The 21,818-nt window shown below is 41.7% G+C and overlaps 1 protein-coding gene across 12 annotated transcripts in view; it reads right to left on the bottom strand.

Annotated features, from left to right (window-relative positions):
* The window catches only part of ZMIZ1 (zinc finger MIZ-type containing 1), a 361,484-nt gene that overhangs the window by 257,708 nt on the left and 81,958 nt on the right, over positions 1-21,818 (bottom strand). Inside the window, exon 1 of one of the 12 annotated variants that reach the window (XM_068139921.1) lies at positions 20,454-20,540. The exons of the other annotated variants lie outside the window; for them this stretch is intronic. The gene's annotated coding sequence lies outside the window, so the exon portion shown is untranslated. Of the gene's footprint in view, positions 1-20,453; positions 20,541-21,818 lie in introns of those variants that run through there. 12 annotated transcript variants of the gene reach the window in all.

Genomic DNA, 21,818 nt, shown 5'->3' with positions numbered 1-21,818 from the left:
ATTATTGCAGGAATCTAAGCTACAGTGCAGTAGGGTCACTCTTGGATTATACAGCACATATTTGATAAGACTGTTACAGACATTAAGTATATGCATAATACAGGCAATGAGAAGCCTACTAAGATGGGGGGGGGGGGGGCAGGGAATAGAAAATACAGCATTTTTGCTCTCTTTTACATCATGAACCACTTGGATATCCACAAGTCCATGGGACCAGATGGGATCCATCCTAGGGTGCTGAGAGAGCTGGCAGATGTGCTAGCTAGGCCACTCTCCATCATTTTCCTCCAGTCCTGGCTCACTGGTGAGGTCCCAGATGACTGGAAACTGGCCAACGTGGTCCCCATCCACAAGAAGGGTCGGATGGAGGAACCTGGAAACTACAGGCCGGTCAGCCTGACCTCAGTGCCAGGGAAAGTGATGGAGCAGATTATCCTGGCAGCAATAACTGCGCACCTGAAGGATGGCCAAGGGCTCAGGTCCAGCCAACATGGATTCAGGAAGGGCAGATCCTGCCTCTCCAACCTGATCTCTTTCTATGATCAGGTGACCCGCCTGGTGGATGTGGGGAGGCCTGTGGATGTGGTCTACCTAGACTTCAGCAAGGCCTTTGACACCGTCCCCCACAGCAAACTGCTGACTAAGCTGTCAGCCCGTGGCTTGGACCACTACACTCTGTGCTGGGTTAGGAACTGGCTGGAGGGCCGGGCCCAGAGAGTGGTCGTGAACGGTGCCGCATCCAGCTGGAGGCCAGTCACCAGTGGTGTCCCCCAGGGATCAGTGCTGGGCCCTGTCCTCTTCAACATATTCGTTGATGATCTGGATGAAGGGGTAGAGTCAGTCATCAGCAAGTTTGCAGATGACACAAAGTTAGGGGCAGATGTTAGTCAATTAGAGGGTAGAAAGGCTCTGCAGAGGGACCTCGACCGACTGGAAAGATGGGCAGAGTCCAATGGGATGGCTTTCAACAAGTCCAAGTGCCGAGTGCTGCACTTTGGCTACGGCAATCCCATGCAGAGCTATAGGCTGGGGTCGGAGTGGCTGGAGAGCTCCCAGACAGAGAGGGACCTGGGTGTGCTGATCGACAGCCACCTGAATATGAGCCAGCAGTGTGCTCAGGTGGCCAGGAGGGCCAATAGCATTCTGGCCTGCATTAGGAATAGTGTGGCCAGCAGGAGCAGGGAGGTCATAGTGCCCCTGTACTCTGCTCTGGTTAGGCCGCACCTTGAGTACTGTGTCCAGTTCTGGGCTCCTCAGTTTAAGAAGGACATTGAGACACTTGAGCGTGTCCAGAGAAGGGCAACAAGGCTGGTGAGAGGCCTTGAACACAAGCCCTATGAGGAGAGGCTGAGGGAGCTGGGATTGTTTAGCCTGGAGAAGAGGAGGCTCAGGGGTGACCTTATTGCCCTCTACAACTACCTGAAGGGTGGTTGTAGCCAGGAGGGAGTTGGCCTCTTCTCCCAGGCAACCAGCACCAGAACAAGGGGACACAGTCTCAAGCTGCGCCAGGGGAGGTTCAGACTCAAGGTGAGGAGGAAGTTCTTCACCGAGCGAGTCATTCGGCATTGGAATGGGTTGCCCAGGGAGGTGGTTGAGTCATCGACCCTGGAGGCGTTCAAGGGGAGATTGGACGTGGCACTTGGTGCCATGGTCTAGTCATGGGGTCTGTGGTGTCAGGTTGGACTTGATGATCCTCGAGGTCCTTTCCAACCTAAGTGATACTGTGAAAGTACTTGTTTTTTCTAGTGAAAACATTCTGACTTCTCACTGGAGGACTGTGAATCAAATTCATCTGGTTGGTGTAGTTTTTTGTTTGGTTGGGTTTTGTTTGTTTTGGTTTTGGGTTGGTTTTTATTTGTTTGTTTTTCCAGCAAGTAGAACTATTTTGGGCCAACAGCTGGCAAACAGCCAACAACTAGGGGAAGGGAAAAGGAGGGAGGGGGGAAAAACCCTACCCCCTCCCACACAGGTAACTTGAGACACAACCTAACTTAACTAGCTCCAACCACCATGCAATAACACTTGGAGTTTTATGCTGACAGGATCTTGGACTTGGCAGTATCACATCAGGTACCTAAGCAGCTGTGCTGTGAGCCCAAGCTGGGCAGGAAGGCACTGCAAAGTCCACGGGCTGCACCCAGCCACAGCCATGCAGGATAACAGGACACACAGGCCTCCTGCCTCAGTTTCCCTACCTGAAGTAACAACGTTTACCCTACTTCACACCACAGCACTGAATAGGATAACTCATGTGTGCAAAGTGTTTTCAGAACAACAGCATGCTTTATTTCTCTCCTTTCAGTGCTGCCAGTCATCCTCCCAGAAATCTGAGTAGCAGGGAGCTCCCTATTCAGCCAGTTATAAAAGTCACGGTTCTCTTGATAGCTCTGTGTGACCCACTTCTCCACCCTGAGCCCACTGCAGTAGTATTTAAATGTTGAGGATTTTATCAGTATATAACTGGAATAGTAAGGGGGGAAATGTATTAGTGGGGACAGGAAAAGGCAAAATTTATGACATATAAAGGCACTGCTTATTCAGATGAAATTTATTATAGCCCATTTGAGTTAAAATACCACATGTATGAGACCTTAATGAACCTCTGTAATTCTGGCAGGGGCGGGAAGACAGAGCGAGTTGCACACACATGCAGAAGGGACCTGTTCCTGAAGCCTGGCAGGCAAAGACATAACTGGCTGCAGGTTTGTGTGCATGTTCAGGCCCAGCATCAGCAGCATAAAACCAAAGATCCCTACAGCCCTGGAAATTGATGGGAAGAACCAAGTTGTGGCTACAAATTGACAAAGGAAGATGTATCAAAGATTTCAAATCTATTCAATATTAGACCTCGAATGGCAGTGACACAATGAATCACAGCTGATCAGCACTAAGACTAGCTCTTACTGCCTGCATGCACAGCAAGTAGCAAGACTGAAACCCAATACCTGCTGGAAGCTTCAGGGGTTTCCAAGACAGAAACATAAAAACTACCATTTCCATAGAAAGGACTCTTCTGCACATTGCTTAAACAAAGTGGGTTTAGGCCACTCTATCACTTATATAGAACAACTATGAATGTTTCCACTATCCTTCCTGTGACTAAGGCACAGCTACTCTGCTGCTTGTTTGCAGATGGAGCACAGGAGCTGGATTCCTGGTCAGTCTCATTAAACACTCAGTGGGTATGAACAGAGCACAAGGAGTCTGGCCACCGGTCCCTTCCACTGAGGCTGCCAGTGACTTGCTAGCCAAGACATCCGGTATACATGCGCACACCCCTGCAAAAGACCCTCTATAAGCTTGCATTTATAGGCTGCAGGTGACACCACTGTTGCAGAAGTAAAGGTAGCAATATCAAAAGACATCAGCCTAATTCACTTTGCAAATTTTAAATTCCTTCCAAACTATCTTACCCCATAGCTCACTCTGTAAACACGACATGCTATACGCAACTTTGGTCCATCAATACTGCTGCTGCACGAAAAGATTTCAAATATTGAATTAAGGAAAGTCATGGTTCAAAGCACATATTATCATTTGACTATGTCATCAAAAAAAAAGATCATTACCAAGTATCTATTTCCTAGATTAAATCACTATCAAATATTCCTGGAGAGCTAAACAGACACCTTTAGGATCAGTTAACTAGGATGCCCAAAGGCAGCGTGACAACAGATGTAGGATTCACTATTGCAACAACAATTCACATACACTGCTACAGACAGCTGAAGCCTGGAGACCAGCAACATCAACTGTCTTTGTGATGACCACATCAATTAGTCTCCTTCTAAGGCTTCTCTTGCAATTCACAGACATGCTCTATCTTATCTCATAAAAAAAAATACATAAATTAAAATTCTTCTCCTCTTTCTTGTCTTTATTGAGAAAATAATAAATCACAAGAACTTATACCAATGCAAAAAGATGGAACACAAATTAGGTGGGACATGCACTCCTGCACGATACAAGACAGATGGCCAGGGACAGACAAACTTGAACTCCAATTTCCTTCATTTTGAGTGAAGTGACATATTAAATCAATACACTGAATATGATTGGCTTATGTTCTTTTATGAGCCTCATACTTTATTAAAATTGTATCCTATGACTGTGTTACTTTTGAAATAAGTAAATTTATGCATTATTCTTCCAACAGTAAACATATAGCAAAGTCATGAACCAAGAAATATGTATTTGTAAAAAGCATTTAAAAATCCTGGGCAGGTATTTCTGGGCAACGTGAACTCTCAATTTAGAAAGACTGATTTTTCCACATGTACACAAATACACATGCTCACAGACACAGGATAGTGTTAGCAACAACAGGCTGAATTCAAGAAGTCTTGAAATGAATGTGCCATACAAAGAATGGAGTGTTGGCAGCTAGGCAGGTAATACCCTAATTAAAATACAGATACATTGTCTTTATACTTCTATAGCACTATTTATGCAATATAGCATATGCCTCCTGTACTGAAAACATGGACTTTCTGGAAAATAATGACAACCCAGTTCAGTGTCAGAGAATATAGTCAGAGTACAAAAACCAAGATGGCTAAGCACAGACAAATATTTACCTTTCACAAACCCAAAAACTCCCAACCCCCCTGTATTATCATTCTTGAAGCTCCTTAATTCAGCACAGTATGAGTTCCAGTTGCTTTGAATTATCATACCAAATGTATCATTTCACCATGAGTTTCTCTGTAAACAACATTTACATTTCCTGGAGTTTAGTGGTTATCTGAAAACTACTCTTTTCACTCTTTCAGTCTTAGAGGCACATTTTAAGCTCTTCTATTTGCAGAGAGTACCTATAATACGTGCCCACTGAAGTCACAACAGCCAGCAGACAGGATTTTCCTTTAGACCCCTCTCTTGAAAAAAAATTCAATAGCTTGACTTGTAATACACAAGCATCTTCTATGGGTAATACTCTTGGCCAAGGAATGCTGCCTCTCCAACTTGAGACAAGAACCAAGGTAGTGTTTCAAAATGTCTACAAAGGGGCAGGGTGTCCAATTCCTGGCCAGCTGTATGCTTGGTGGCACTGCCTTGAGCTGTGCAGTAAAACAAACAGCTCATTACTGGACTTTGAATTTTTAGCATCCTTTTTAAACTCTTGCTCAAATAAGGAAGTGCACCTTGATAAGCAAAGGAGCACACACACAAAAACTAGATGCTATGATTTGTGCTAACGAGACAGAAATAGCAACATGACTGAGACACAAGTACACGATATGACACGTGCAGCTGTCTAAATAGCTCTGCTGTTGGTGTCACTGTGTGCTAATGGCATTCCCTTCTGCTTGGCCTCATCTCTCCACTTCACACAAGAGCTTAAAAATTCAGGCACTTCCAGCTCCACATAGACTGAACCACTCACTTAGGAAAGACAGCCACACAACTAGCCAAGATTGCACTTACTTTGGAAAGGATTCAAGAAAACTTGGATCATATGGCAAGAACCCAAGCATCTCTTATTTCTGCAGTAGTAAAAAGTGGTGGCAATTTTTTATTTCCTTTCCATATGAAGCTCTTTTTCAAAGGAAAATGTGTAGGAAATAAAAAGCAACAATTAATATCATAATGTGAAAATACTAGCTGAGGAATGTTTTTACCTGTCATGACCATGAGAAGACATTTTACTGGAGAAACTAGTTTGGTGAGGTACTACATGCATTTTGTGCACTTCTTTTACGCTTGAAATGCCTTAGAACAATTTCAAGCATAAGAACATGAATTAGAAATGATGTACCAGTCCAGCAGAGGTATGCCATGGTGCTGGGATACCTCCTCATTTTACAGATCTCACATTAATTTTAAAGGAAGAAAACCATATTTTATTGTGTTGCAATACCAGCATAATATGGCAGATCCAGCACCCCTATCACTTCAGTTCCTTCCTTAGAGCACCCATGCAACCAAGTAAGATATTAAAAGCTAAAAATACCAGCTGAAAAACCTGTCTTCTCTAAGCAGTTACATGTCTCTGCAACAGAATCTACTCAATACCATCCAAAAAAACCCAAACCAACAAAAAACAACAACAACAACCAGACAAAAAAAATTAGGAGGTTCTGGGAGCATTTTTTTGTAAATGCTGGATGTCATCATCTAAGCATGGACCTAGACTTCAGCTTCTAAACTGGAACAAGTTTTTTGATAGACTAAGAAAAGAAAGGTTTATTTGTGATTTGACTATGGCACCTGAGTATTAAAAAATAGGCAAATTCAGCAAAATACACACCATTTTTTTTACTAGCCAACAAGAAGGGAGATGAAACAGACTAACAAGGCACAGAAATACCTGAGGCATTTTTACTGAAATGCACTCTGCTGTGTCCAATGCACAGAAGAGCTCACACCACAGGCATCACTGATCCAACACTCAGGGCTATCAGGCACTTAAGAGTATATCAAGGACTTCTGTACATTCTCCTGAAATGTCTAGATGGCCAACAGAAAGTACCTTCTCACAACCAGCATCATTTTGGATCTAGTGAGGACTATTGTTTTTCTGTAGGCTTTTGTAGATGTAAAAGAATATACATATGTATACACACACACACATATACACATATACAGTCAGCTCTGGACACTAGGGCTTTTTACTAGCTTCAAATTCTCTTGTGAAAGCATCATTGCTTCAAAGGAAATTAAACCCAAACATCAAAAGCAATCCAAGAAAAATTACTTACCAAAAGCAAGCATCTCTTTGCCGACATATTGATAAAGCACCAAACATATTCAGAGCCTGTAGAAATCTAGCAGGTCGAGGGTTTACAGAAAAACAAATCAAAACCAACTCCCCTCTATGTGGCTTAAAAGAGTACTACCATATATAAGCATGCCATTAGAGGCATTCTAGTTTACACACTTAGAAAAACATGTCATCCTTATGCCTGTCAGTCTGACACAAAACTCAGAGCCTCAGATTCCCTTCTGGCTTTATCTGCAGGAAGAATTTATACCCCATGCAAGGAGATCAGAGTCACCTGTGCATCACCCCAGTTGGGATGCTGGCAGTGCAATGCACCTAAGCAGAAAGGCCAGGTGAGGGTGGAGAAAGGCAAGTTAGCTGGAAACACTTAGCATCTGTGCAAATTAATGAGTTCAGTTTAATTACCTCCCAATAGAAAGATTAAATAGGGTGCAACTGGTGATATGAAATCATCCTAATGGGTTCCACTGCTTGAATCCACCACTCATCAAGTTGAATTGATCTTTAAACAGTGGGAATTCAAACAACTCCCATGAGAAACTAACACAATTCCCATCTCAATCAAATCCTTTGTAATAGTTACATATAAAAGGTGATTTTTGAGGAGTGAAAATTGATTATTCCTTCCCCTTTCATTTCTACAGGAGACCTGACAAATTCATAGTATTATCAAAGCAGCTCTGGAACACTAGCATGAACTGGGGATGAAAAGTATACAAGCACATCATGAATAAAAGGTATTTTGGAAAATTACTCCAAACCATATTTTTCAATAAACTCACTGAGTGCTTGAAATCAGACAGTTAGGTATTGTTCTTTGTAATCTCAACCTCCAGAAACACATTTGCCAACATGTGAGCATCCTGAAAGTAATTTAAGATAGCAATTAATTTATATTTCCAGTATGTTCCCAAGGCAAAGACTTCAAATGTTGCTGCTAATTTTGAGCATCCACTGGGCTACTTCAAGGGTATCTGAATTTAAAATGGGCCACAAATCCTTTACACAGATTCTACTTAGGCATGAACAATCATTGAGCAAAAATCACTACTGAGTTCAAGGAAATCCTGATTGGGGGGGGGGGGGGGAAGAAAAGATAGAGACCGTGTATTTTAATTAAAATACAAACAAAAAACCCCAACACCAAACAAACAACACACAAAACTGAAAACCACTAAAATACAAACAAAAAAGCCCAACACCAAACAAACAACACACAAAACTGAAAACCACTGTTGTACAAAGCCATCCCCATCTTTTCACATGTATATAAGAAGATTTGTACATAAATGCATAAAATGTCATACAGTTTTTTTGGAAAAGGCTTTTTGCCATGACCTCTGAAGACAGACTCCAACTATTTCCACTTCATTTCATCAGAAAAATATTTGAAATACAGCTATCTAGAGCTGAGATGATGCCCAACAAGTCCTATCTCTCAAGTGATTAATGTGATGACAATTTGCCAAAAAAGGGTCCATTTATCTGCTCAGTGCGCAAGCAAACGTTTGTAGGGACAACTGGTATCTAGGAAAGGCAGCCACAGACTGAGTGGTCATCAGGTCTTAGACAGCAACTGACATTTTAAATGAAATCCAAGGACTGTCAGCATCAAAGGTTCACTGAACTGGAGCAACTGAAAGGTGAAGGAAGGAAGCAAATGAAATAGCTGGATGACTTTTCACTGGCCATTCTATCTGGGTAATTTTGTTCCTGCTAACCACAACTATAACAGTAAAGTATTCCCAATATTGGTTTTGTGTAATTCTTCATTAAAGCATACCTGAATGAAAGGAAGTCAAAGTCAGCCAGCTTTACAGTGAAGCTCTATTCCCAATGACATCAATGACTAACACAGGGGGGAGGAGAAGAAAAGGGATGGAAAATAGTAATTTTAAAAATTTTAAGATAAAAAAAAAACACAATCACCCTGTGCAATGTTAAATACCTAACAGGAGATGACAAATGAACTGGGAATTACTGTGGTAAAAACATGATTAAAAACTTGATTGAAGTTAAACAGAATTTACATAACGCTGCAAATTAAGTTAAGGCTGGAAGTATTCAGAGAAACCAATAAAAATGCATTTCATTAGTAATCTCTATTGTACATGAGTTGTTCTGACAAGAAGCATAGAGTTTTTAGTAACAGCAGTTTCCCATGGCTGCTAAGAGATGCTGCTATCACTAAGATTTCTGCACATAAACAGTCTTTGGCAATACCACGTATGGGTTATAGCCGTGAGACTCAGCACAGGTCCATGCTCTACGACTTCTTGTTATAAATTGACTACATCAAAAACACTAGCACACAGCCCTGGGCTACCCATTCAGCATGGGCCTTCTGACTTGATGGGAACACACAGTCCAATTTCAGCAGAACCAGGATTTCTGTTATTCCTGAAGTTTCCTTTCTTAAAGAATGCATTGTGCTTAAAGTTTTCTGTTAAAAGTTTAACAGGCTTGTGGCAACAACTCTGCTTGGTCATCTTTTATTAAAAAAAAAATTAAAAAATCCAGTCATCTCCTCAAATCACCCAAAACAAAGCTTAAATCCATGCCATATAACCAATGGAGAAGTTTATACTGTATTCTTTCCATGTTTTTTACTTTTTCAAACAAAATTGTAAAAGTCCGTATTTTGGAAAAAGGATTAAGCTGCCTTCAGGTGCAGGCAGACTCTCATTGCAATTTCTAACTAACTTGGGTTTGCAACACTTAGATGGCAGCTGGGTACTATCTCTTCCTCTCTGTACTGAAAACATCCATCCCAGGCAACAGTGACTCTGAAAGAAAAATAATTAATTAAGACATGCCCCCCTCCCTCCCCCCCAAAAAAAAGAAAAACAAAAAAAGAAGAAGAAAAAAAAACCCAATAATTTATTCTCCTGAACTTTTGGACCCAACACAAGTATTTTTATACATTTCCCACATGTAACTGTTGTGTGTTTTGGGTACTATAAAATAGTATCTTGTAAAACAAAGTAAAACCAACTCAAGCAAGTTTAGCTCTGTGTCGCTGAACGATAGACATCAGAGCACTGCAAGTGAAAAGGAACACTGAATATTATGAAACTATGATGTTGAAATTGATGTTACCTTAATTAAGGTATTAACGTATATCCTTAATTAAGGATATTCAGAGCAAATAGATTTCTCTGGTTGACATGTTTCTGGCTTATATAAAATGACTTAAGTGAAATTGCTATAAGCCAAGTGATTCATTTTCCAAAGTGTCCTAAACTCAAGCCCTAACAGTAGGAATCAAAGGAGATGCTTGCAGACGATCCTGGAGAATAAGGACCTCTTCTGAAACATGAGAAACAAGGATTGTAGGCTTATTGCAGTTCTACTGCATTCATTGAGAGATTGTCTACACACACACACTCCCCAGTTTTGGGGACCTGCATTCTAGGAAACAGTACTTTTGTATGCTGCTAAAAAGAAAAAAATGTGAACAGTGTAAGTTTCTGAGATATGCTTTCTTATCAAATTGAGTTTCTTTTGGTTCTTAAGTCAGACAGAAAGAAAACAAGCAAATGTGTTTCATCCTGTTTTGGCTGCTGAATGGCATTAAAAGAATGGAGAGAGATTAATCTTCTTTTGTTTGATGAAAAATTGGCAGTTAGCATTTGTTGAACACTTGTAAATCATGGCAGTGTTACCTTTTCTGTTAAAAACCCCACAAGTTCTAAAATTGTATTTTTCTCTAAAACATGGTGTGTGTTTGTGGTATTTTCATAAAAAACCCCAAAGACATAATAATAACAATCATAATAAAAACAGAGGGGGGAAAACAGCCCAAACAAAAACAACAGCAAGCAAACAAACAAACAAAAGGCAAAACACGCCGTAACAACTCTGCCTTGCCTAAGCCCATGAGTACCAATGTCATCTACCGCACATGGGTTTTTCAGAGTAGAAAGGAGATGGCTGGCTTACAAAACTGATGACACATGCTAGCCTATGCTAACTGTAATGAAAAGCAACCTCAAATAAAATACCATAAAGATAAGAGAACTAGCTGAAAAAGAGCCCCATCGTCTTAACTCTACCAGCTATTGGGGAAAAACTATGCATGACGTTATTCTAACAACTGTCATTGTATGTTGCTCCTCTGCTAAAGGCTGCACATAACTTCCAGATCTAAAATATTTAATGCAAATTGTTACATTAAAAAAAACCCCAACCAACCCTGCAGCATGCATATCCCAGTTTTTCCATTATATTGAACGACTTATGGTCATCTTCCTTCCCACATCTTGAGATCTGCACCCATTCTGCTGTTATGCCAAACCTCAGACAGCATCACAAAATTCCTTTAAAGGTGAGATGGAGAAGGCCCCAAATCTCTCTAAGTAGATGGTAAGTCAGGCTGTAAGGTACATGACAAGCTTCACTAGAATTTGTCTCCTGGTGGAACAGATCCCTCCCATGGGCTCAGCTTGTTGTGCCAAGGCTGGATTTCTCCAACTGGCAGAGAAGGGTGGGAGGAGGCTCGCCCAGAAGCAATGAGCTCAGGAGAAAGGAATTACCCCATCAGTTCCAAGAAGAGCATTGACACACCAGAAAGCAAGCTGCACTTTTCCTTTTTTAACGTGGTGTATTTATACACAAGAGAAGCAGCTCACTTGCATTATCAACCCAGGTTGGAGAGACTAACTTCAATCACAGAGGACACAGAGGAGGCATGCACTTTTAAAAGCCTTTTCTACGGCAGCCTTATGCTATACCCTGAGGAGAATATGTAATTTAAAGGGGATGCTGGATTTTGGGGCAAAAGGATGTAACTAGGGCTTGTGATGAAAACAAATAAATAAATAAATACATACATAACACTGTGATGCAGTCTACAGGTCTAGGCAAGATTGCAAGTCCATTGCACTGCACACCATAAAAACATGTGAACATGAAGTTATCTTTATTTCAAAAAACTTGTAATGAAAGAAAGAAAGAGAGAGGGCCAAGAGCATTTTTAAGGCTACTTAAAAAATATGAATGCCTAGAATATACCAAAAGATGAGTCTCGGTAAAGTTCTTGCAAGCTTTATATTTTTCTTTGGATGAGATCTATCAAATTAATTGTTCTTGGGCTGTTTGAAGAAAACCATTACTTTATGTGAGTAATGTCATTGACGTGGCATGAAAAGCTTCTTAAAAGCTAAAATGCCTGTCCATAATGAAGGTGCATCCCCTTCTCCCCTTTCAAAGGGTGTGCCATGCTGGCCTGCAAAAAACTGCAGTAAAACCATCACCTTTGATCTGAAAACAGAAGAGCTGTGGTGTACACCAATACTAACCACTGGATAAAGCTTGTAAGGTATCAAGACAGTTTCTGTACCGCAGCACATGTTACTTCTAAAGCTGGATTTGTTCACACCAAACCAGCTCAGCTGCATTTGCAAAGATACATTGTTTTCCCACATCTGAAATGTCCTATTGTAAATTTTACATTTCTGAATTTGAGCAACCAACACAAAGCACACTTGGTTCTTAAAGCCATTCCAAGTCAAACTGATTAAGGAGAGAGAAGAATTATAAAACTGCTTTCTGGAACAAAAGGACACCATGGGCTAGATCCTACAACTGCTACCCTCCTTGAGGTGACCTTACTCAAGGTAACTCTGTTTCTCAGTGAGGACAATGGAAATTCAGTTCCAAATTCCATTGGAGGTTCTATTTTCCAGATAAGACCAACAAACTCATAGAATCATAGAATTGTTAGGGTTGGAAGGGACTTCAAGGATCATCTAGTTCCAACCCCCTTGCCATGGGCAGGGACACCTCACACTAGATCAGGTTGCCCAGAACCACATCCAGCCTGCCTTTTAAAACCTCCAGGGATGGGGCTTCCACCACTTCCCTGAGCAACCTATACCAGTGCCTCACCACTCCCATGGTGAACTCAACTAACAGAAGCCAAGTGTGCCCCAAACTTAATTTTGGTACAAATGTTACAAAACTTTGGCTTTCTATCCTCTTCATAGTGGGAGAAAACCTCAGAGCATGAACATCTACACATGAACTTGGCAGCCTGGAACGATCTACAACCCCAATGTACCCAAGAAGGCCACACAGCAGAAGTGACCTGGGCACACAGGAAATTCATTATGTCCAGGAAGACTCTTAGCACTTGTTTGTTTGTTTTAAAGCTGGCCTATCTGAAATGAGGACAGGGATAGCAGCAAACTTCTACATGAGGTTGCAGCGTAGCTAGACCTGCAGCAATACAGCACTAGCCACTACTGCTAATTCCTAGAGAAGATAACAGAAATACAAAATAAAATGAATAAAGGTCTCATCCAGTGAACTGGGAAGAATCCAGAATATAAAGTGCACCATACAAGTCCTGAGCTCCTCCTGAGGCTGAGTATTGCTGCTGTCAATTTACTCCATTCAGCTCAAAATAGTGAGGATCTCCAGCCATGTGCTAAATCAACACCAACCAATTCCATAGAACCTCAGAGGAATTCCTCAGGCCTCTGTACTGGCCAGGGTCCATAGAATATTGGTAGTGCATCCATTCCCCATCCACCTTGAGCTCATACAATTAGTTTTCATCACTGCAAACAGCACTTTATCCAGTCAAAATTCTTTGCAGATGCCACCTTGCAACTAGCTCCACAAGTACACTAGTGATCCTGTTCAGTATCTTTATTGATGATCTGGACGAGAGGATAGAGTGCATCATTGGTAAACCTGCAGACACCAACCTAGGAGCAGGTGTTGATCTGCTAAGAGGGTAGGAGGGCTCTGCAGAGAGATCTTGACAGGCTGGACAAATGGGCAGAGTTCAATGGCATGAGATTTAACAAATAGGTGCTGGGTTCTACACATCAGCCACAGCAACCCCATGCAGCACTAGAGGCTGGGGAGAGAGTGGCTGAAGAGTGGCCAGGCAGAGAAGGACCTGGGGGTATTGGTTGACAGCTGTCTGAATATGAGCCAGCAGTGTGCCCAGGTGGCCAAGAAGGCCAGCAGGAGCAGGGAAGTTGCCCCTGTACTCAGCACTGGTTAGGCCACACCTTGAGTATTGTGTTCAGTTCTGGGCCCTACAATTCAAGAAAGATGGTGAGTTGCTCAAACATGTCCAGAGAAGGGCAACAAAGCTGGAGCACAAGCCCTATGAGGAGTGGCTGGGGGAGCTGGGGTTACTTAGCCTGAAGAAGAGGAGGCTCAGGGGAGACCTTATTCCTCTCTACAACTACCTGAAGGGAGGTTGTAGACAGGTGGAGGTCAGTCTCTTCTCCCAGGAAGCCTGTGACAGAACAAGAGCACACAGTCTCAAGTTGCACCAGGGGAAGTGCCATGGTTTAGTTGATTAGATGGTGTTGGGTGATAGGTTGGACTTGATGATCTCAAAGGTCTTTTCCAACCTGGTTAATTCTGTATTCTGTAAGTGGCAAGGTTAGGAACAGCTCTCACTTAAATACAGCTGTCTTTACAAGCCAGACATCTGAAGGCACAACTAAGCTCTACAAAAGCGCATCAGAAATTGAAGACTAAAGTTCCTCCTCAAACAGACCCTGACTACGACAATGGGGCTCTGGCCTGAATCATGGCCATGCTTGGCGTAGAGCAAATGCTCTTTCTTCCTTGCAATCCAAGAGCTCAGCAATACTGCAGCGACACAGCAGTCATGGCAGTCACAAACACAATCTAGATGGAAAACCAGAACACAAATAAAAGTGAAAAACAAGTGATTTTGCAATTTTTTCCAAGGAAGAGAAAGAAGGCTTTACTTTTTGACCACACAGTGTTTAGAAATATGCTACCTGTCACTTGCCAGACTGTTGGCAAAACAATCAAGAACTGATCTTTCATAGCAAATTGCTCATATGAACAAAAAAGGATTTTTATAACAAAGAGAATTTATAGCTAAGAAGTGACGACAAAACCCAAAAAATGCTTCTTCAGAAGACACAGATCTACCTCTTTTTCTGTGCACACAAGCTGCATCATTTAATGTCTTGCACAGCTAAGAATTTTTCATAACTTGAGGAAAATTGATTAAACTCACTTGCTCAATTCCATGCAAGAAAACCAAAGATTAATCTGTCATCTTTGAAGCTGCTAGTCAGTGTAAGAGGGAGAGGCCAGTATTTTTAGTTGAGCTCACAAAGATTTGCTGTTTCACCATCACAAACCAACAGTCACCTCCAAAACTGTCCTCTCACATGCCATTAAGTTCTTTGCTCGGTAAGAATTACTTTTGAAACATTTTTTTACTGATACTCTGTGTGCATTTATGCACATGAGTGCATGCATACCATGTGTGGATTTCCTTCAGACAACCCTTAAACAGAAAAATATGTGCTAATGGTGTGGGAGAAACCTCTTCCCACTTTAAGCAGGCTTACTGGAAATAACAGCAACTCAGTAGTCCTTGAGAAGTGAGATTATGAGTTAGTACATGTGAGCTAATTCAAAAGGTGTTCTACAAATCTAATAATTATACCTAATTTCATACACAAAGGCCCCATTAAATTCTTTGCAGTTTTGTATTTCAACAGATTAAAACTTCAGCAATAATTTACTTAAGGAGTATTTCCACAATATTAATTACCTGCAAACCATAGCACCGCACACATTTTAACAAGGTGCAGTGGAAGCCATACAATATTTTAGCCAGTGCATACACTTTTTTAAGATAATTTTCTTGTATTAGGGGTTGTTTTTGGGTGGGTTTATTTTTCTGTTTGGCTGGGGTTGGTTGTTGAAAAAAAAAAAAGAAAAGAAAAGCTCAGAAATTCCAAATCTAACATTATCTTCTAGTACTCAAGTCAAATTGAAATCCGGTTGAAAAGCTGGATAATTTCCAGTTATGAGAGAAGTTAGAACTGAGGTTGCAAAACAGTTACACAGCCAGCTAAGGCAACACCACAACTGCAGTCTGAATAAAAACTCAGACTGAGCCAAAAATCTCTTAAAAGGCATTACTACATAAGTGTATTGCAACAGAGCACCATCATGATATAGTAAGTCTTAGCTGCAACAGAAGAAGGGGCTATTTATCCCATAATATCCTGGTTTCGCCATCTCTAATCTTTAGGTCAGGCTGACAAACCAGAATTGACAGAAATGCCACATGAGATGAAGCAGATTGAGGGACTGCTATGGGACAGACCACAAAAAGCTGGATTGCTTATTAAAGGGGGGGCCGGGGGGGGGGGGGGGGGGAACAAAAAGAAAATGTTTGCATCAATACTTTCTCTTTAGAAAAGCCTGTGCCATTAAAAGGCACAGACCTGCAGACCCAGGGATGCAAGATTATTTAACGCAAAAAGATGGGAAAACCTATTCCCTCCCAACCTCTAGTGTAAGAATTTTGACCTTCTGAGCTTATAAAGTTATATCCAGATCCATTTGCTTCTGTGTTTTCATTGACAAGCTGAAAAAAGTATGTCCCTTCCTTCCCATTAAGCCTAGCACTTAATTATTTAAAAACCTGAAAACTGTATCCATCATCCACAAAATCCTGCAACACTGATCTTCACCTTCTGGAAGTGGAAGAGAAAGTCCCCCTGAGTCAGTATACAAAAAGCAAACTGAAACAGCATCCCACTGGCAAAATACTGCCATCCTTGCCTTGCACCTTATGAAGTAGCCACGGAATTGAATTTAAAAATAAATATCATACACCAAGCAGCTGCTAGCAATGGCTTAATTTTCATGCAAGACAGTAAGAGAAAATAATCCTGATTTCATTTCTTCCAGTTGCACAAGTTGGATGGAAGGAAACATTAGCCTCAGCAGAAGATGCATTTTCTTGCTGACCCCAGAGCAATGGAGGATGCAGTAGGTGCACGTGGTCTAGGGGGCAAGGGAATAGAGCTGGAAGGGGGCATTTGTGAATGGGGAGGACAGCTTGGCTTTCCCCAGCCAGATGGGTTTACCATACTGAGGCCAGCCTTGGACAGCATAGCTGCAAGCTGAGGCAGGCCAAGGCAAGTAGCATCCTCTCTGGGCTGCCAAACTGCAGGCAGTTAGAGTCAGCAGCACCCTGGGTTCTCTGGTGGGCCCCTGGATAGAGGTGCAGCAGTGCAGAAAAGCCTGATACCAGGAGTGAGAAAGCAAAGGGAGGAGTGCTACTTTAGGACAGCATGGTAAATCAATTGCATTTGTTATTTCCACTGGTGGGTATTATTACACTCTCTCCATGGCTTTTATGAATGTTTGCCTTACATCATAATGTATTCACCAGAAATCGATATTCTCTTATCCTTGCAAATGAGTAGGCCAATGTCACCACCTTTCCAGCTTGCAGATCAACTACTGCTGCCTACTGCATCCCGAACAGGAAAACTGGCTTCTTACTTGTCACATTTCATACAAATTTTCAGCTAGAAAAACAGAGTTAAATATGCCTATTTCAAGGCATCTCCAAACAGTTTTTAAATCAAATCCTCTGTCTTTAAATATGCTTTTCCACTGGGCAAGTAAGAAGGTATTATTATGGGCCCTCATTCAAGAAACAGCTCATACCAGGGAAATAAGCATTTTAAATTCTCTCATCAGGAAATGCTAGAGAAAGTTTACTACCAAGAGAACTGGAAGTAAGAGAAAGACACTCTTACACATTTCAAAGAGCAGCAGCAAAAATTACTGTTCTATATACAATATATAGAGGATCAGCTGTGAAAGGTGCTGCACATTTATGTATCATTTTTAAATACAACAATTATTTAACTCTCACCGGTGGGGGAGGCGGGAAGAGGAAGAAAAAGCAGAAGAGACAACATACCTATAATTAAGACATTAAAAAAACCCCATGGTACTCTATATATCTCATTGCTTTCCCCATAAACTCCCTTTCTTTCTCTATTAGTCCTCTGCTGAATCATCCAAACTGCAGTCTCCAGCCAGGTTCACTATAAGGTGTTTTTGGTTGTGTTTTGTTTTGTTTTGTTTCTAATTTAAACAAACCAAAGCAAACAAAACAACCCAACCAAACAAAACCCAACAAACTTGCAACTGTTTCCTCATTTAGTACAGAATCTCCAAAAGCAAAATAACCCTTTTAGTAACATCTATATATTGCCTTAGCCTCTTTGCACTTTTCAATTTCATTTTTCCTTGGTTTAAACATTTTCTGTGCTATGAAGGGGTTAACAGCTATTTTTTTTTTACCATCTCTAACTTATCTACATTTACTGTTTATGCTCCTATTCTGGGTCTCCTAGTGGGTAACATCTGAAACTGGTCTGCTGCCCTAATCCCCATCCTGATTTGTCTGCAGCTGTGGGGATTGCATAGAGATGCTCCACCATGAGTGGCTTTCAGAGCTTCAGACTGTTCCCCCTGACCCTTAGCAAAATAATAATTTAGTGTCCAGGTGATAGTGCCTCAGAGGCTGCCTGAACAGCTTTAGCAAGTAGGGCTCACTCATCACTCAGAATAGAGGGTATCTGCTGTGGAAAATGGCAGCCCTTACTGGGAAGTATGAAACTGCTGGAGGTCCTCTGCAAGTAAATCTCTTCTACTTCCTATTGGCACAGACAGCAATGACTACATTAACAGGTGCTAACTCCCCCCAACTTATAATAGTCAAGAAGTCCACATAGAATGGGAGCTTCTTTCCTCTTTATAGTGTTGAGCAAATTAAGTGTGGATTTGATACACAACTGTAGTGCAGCTCCAGAATTTTTATCAGAGAAGAGCTATAGTTCCTGCTTGCATGGCTGCATATGCCCTCAGCTGCCTCCCTGAAGAACACCTGCCATGAACCCAGTACAGAGGTGACTGTACCCGCTACCCAACTGCCGTGCTCACTGACCACATCACATCCCCTCCTGAGAGCACCACTGAGCTAGAGCAGAAACAATCACTTCATGCTTTTGTCCAGGTCTGCGGTAGGTTAGAAGTCCATCTGTTTACAGGACTGCCTTTTCCTGTGACCCATCTCTGTGCACAAAAGGTGAATTGTAACCTTGCTACCGCACCAGGCAAACAGGGAGAGGAAATGCCTGCTTGCTGCTTTTGTGAGCAGCCCCCACACTCTCCCCCAAAAGGACTCTTTGTTGCTATTACACTACTGCAAATGGGCAAGTGCCAATTTTCACTCTGTCAGGACTAGTAAATTTTATGTTTGTAATGCCTGGTTGGTGAAAAGAAAATAACAGGCTTGTACGTGAAAAGCCCAGGGTTGGTAGTGCAAAACAGCAAACCGGGAAGCTGCTTAGGGCAGAGCTGGATCTGTCAGCCCAGGCTCAGATTATACCTCTGCAAAGCCATAAAACTGCTTCTGTGTGGGAGAGCCATCATTCAAACGACAGCCTGAGATAAACCACAATCTGATGACTGTCACAGTCCCTTTGACACCAACACTTACCAGCTCCTAGTGTTTACAGACTAATCAGTTTAGCCTCCCAACTGGCTGCATAGGAGGCAGCTGCTCATCATGACTTGCATTTTCTTACAGCCTCCCACAGACACCCAGGCCTCTGTAATTTCCTCCTCTCCTCCAGCTCAGACTGCCCCAAAAGGAGGAAAGAAAAAAAGACATTCACTTTTATGATTCCTAGGTCATGGAGAATTCTTACTCATTTATAGTGAATGCTCAGGATTTGATTAGCTATTTTTATAGAACAGCCTTTCATATAAACCTCTAAGTTAGGGGTTACTACAGTAGCAATTCTGGTTGTCTTTTTTGTTTTGTTTTCTTCTTTTTAAATGAAACAAAATATTTGAAGAACATTTTTAGGCACTGAAGCCGATATGCTTGTAATATACACAGCCTTGTTTTATTTCTAACTTTTTAATAAATAGATTATAAAACTGTGCTGCTTTGGTTGCTTATAGCATCCATCATTAAGTACCGGGGCATAGCTTCAGGCATAATTGTACTACTGAATTCATCAGCTGCCTAATCATCATTCATTTTGCATCTATTTTTGCTAATTAAAAAAAAAACAACACAACAAACCAAAAAACAAACACCTCCTAACAACTTTTACATAAATACTGTATTTGTTCTCCACAAAGACAGAAGGCTAATTTACCAGTAATTAACTGATTATCTAGTTTTATAGCTGTCACTCTGCAAGGACTAGCACTCAGAGCCACCAGGAAAGGAAACAAATAGGCCAAGTGAAGTCTGTAGCCCCTCGCCTGCTGTCACCCACACTTGCCTGACTCAGGACAGCAAGGGCAATAGCCTTGGCTCCAGGCTGTACACACAGGTTCTGTTTGCCCCACAGCTGGTGGGTGTAAAGGACAGCTCCTCGGTAGAAAATATCTCCTAGAACTTTCTGTGAGTGCTCAATCAGGTACTAAATGACCTGGCAGGCCCCAAAAATCCTGGCAGAGTCACTACGCAGAGTGAGAGCTCAGGGTGGTTACGAAACCTCACAAGACCCTCTGCCACAACCTGGAAATCAACTTCATCTAGTTCCCTCTGCCCTAATCTCTACACTTGAACTCCAGTACAATGCAGATTCTGCAGCAGCATTCCTGCTTAGGCCCCTGCTAATACCAACAATCTTTTGCTTCCAAAGAACAGCTGTCGGCATTTAAAGATCTATCCTTTCCTGAGGGAGAAACCTGGACAGCTCTCAGAAGCACGGGGAAGAACTGCCTCAGGTACCAGCTAATCCCTCCAGGCATGCATGCTGTGCTGAGAGCACAACCTAATCACCACCACAACCCCACCAACTGTGCAGACCCCAGGGTGAACTGAGAGCACACAAATTGCAGGGCAAGACATGACATAAAAAAAACCAAAACCCACCTCTTGTAGGGATGCTCTTTCTCATAACCTAATTATATTTAGAAGATAAATCAAATCACTTAAGGGAGGAAACTTTAACCCATGTTATTCTTGTGAATTTTCAGCAATTTCAATATGGCAGCTATTGCTGGCTTTGTCCTGGTTCCAGAGGTACAGGTAGCACAAGCAGCTGTTAAAGCAAGAATGAACAAGGGTCACACCACCAACATTAATTTTGTAGGCAAGCACTGTTTAGCTCTCCACAAATTCTCTACCAGAAAATGAGAGACATTACCACTCCCAAACTCTCTGCTCCCCACAGGTGTGTACTGGGATAGGCAAATCTGTTCCACAAGCAGGAATGGGCATTTAAAATCACTATGGCACCTTGGATTTTTGATACAATGCCTTTTAAAAGCAAAAGAGGAAAAAACAGCACAGTCATAGGAATTTTCTGTAACATATAAAGAATCACTTTTTAATATTCCTCTTTTTGACTTAGTAAGAACCTCAAATGGGAGAGGAGGCAGGAAAGAGAATGTGTTTCAGCTATGCTATGACATGAAGTCATCTGCCTTTTTAATGAACTGGACAGAAAGAGATGCCTGAGTATTTAGTGAGATGCAAGGGACACTTATTTCACTGTCAGCCTAATTGCTGGACTGAAAACCACATTCTATACACAGAATAGTATGTTGCAGGATTTATACCAAAGCTTTAGATGTCTATTTTTCAAAAACCTTTTTATTTCCCTAGTTGTAAAGCTCTGCCTTTTGAGAATCTAGACTTGGCCTACCAGAACTGATTTAGTTTTCACATCTACTTCCTGCAACAGAGACTCTGCCACAGGACAGGCCAGTTACTTTGGACCTCTCCCAATGTCCCAAACCCCTTCTCTTGCTATCTGAATGGGAGTGATTGCCATCCCATGAATGGCATGTGCAACCTACTCCCAGCACTCAACCAGAAGAGCATATTCCAGGAGGCAACATGGAATAACCATGCCCAAGGCATGGTTTTATTGCTATCATCAGATACATTTATTGCATGATAGTGGACCAAAACACACTATAGTCATACAATCACCACGCTGTGTTTCACGACCAGTGCTGAGTCACAACATACAATCCTCTACTCTTTCTGAAGGCATTACAGAGTTTGCCCCAACTGGAATTTTCATTACAAGGGGCTAAAGTACCCCCTTAGAAATACAACAGAGACAGAACAAACCATTTGCCTTTGAAGATTTCTTTGTAAATGTATAACAGAGCTGAGAGGATAATGTTATTCTGAGGGGTGGGAAAAATGTATTAACATGAAAAGAGACTCCTGTGAAGAACTACATGTATAACCAACACAAACTTCATGCACCAGAAAAGGTGCAAC

The sequence above is a fragment of the Melanerpes formicivorus genome, unplaced genomic scaffold, assembly GCF_026170545.1.
Source record: "Melanerpes formicivorus ecotype bairdi unplaced genomic scaffold, bMelFor1.0.p_v2 SCAF_6, whole genome shotgun sequence".
Lineage (NCBI taxonomy): Eukaryota > Metazoa > Chordata > Aves > Piciformes > Picidae > Melanerpes > Melanerpes formicivorus.
This window is presented reverse-complemented; position numbering and strand designations above follow the sequence as displayed.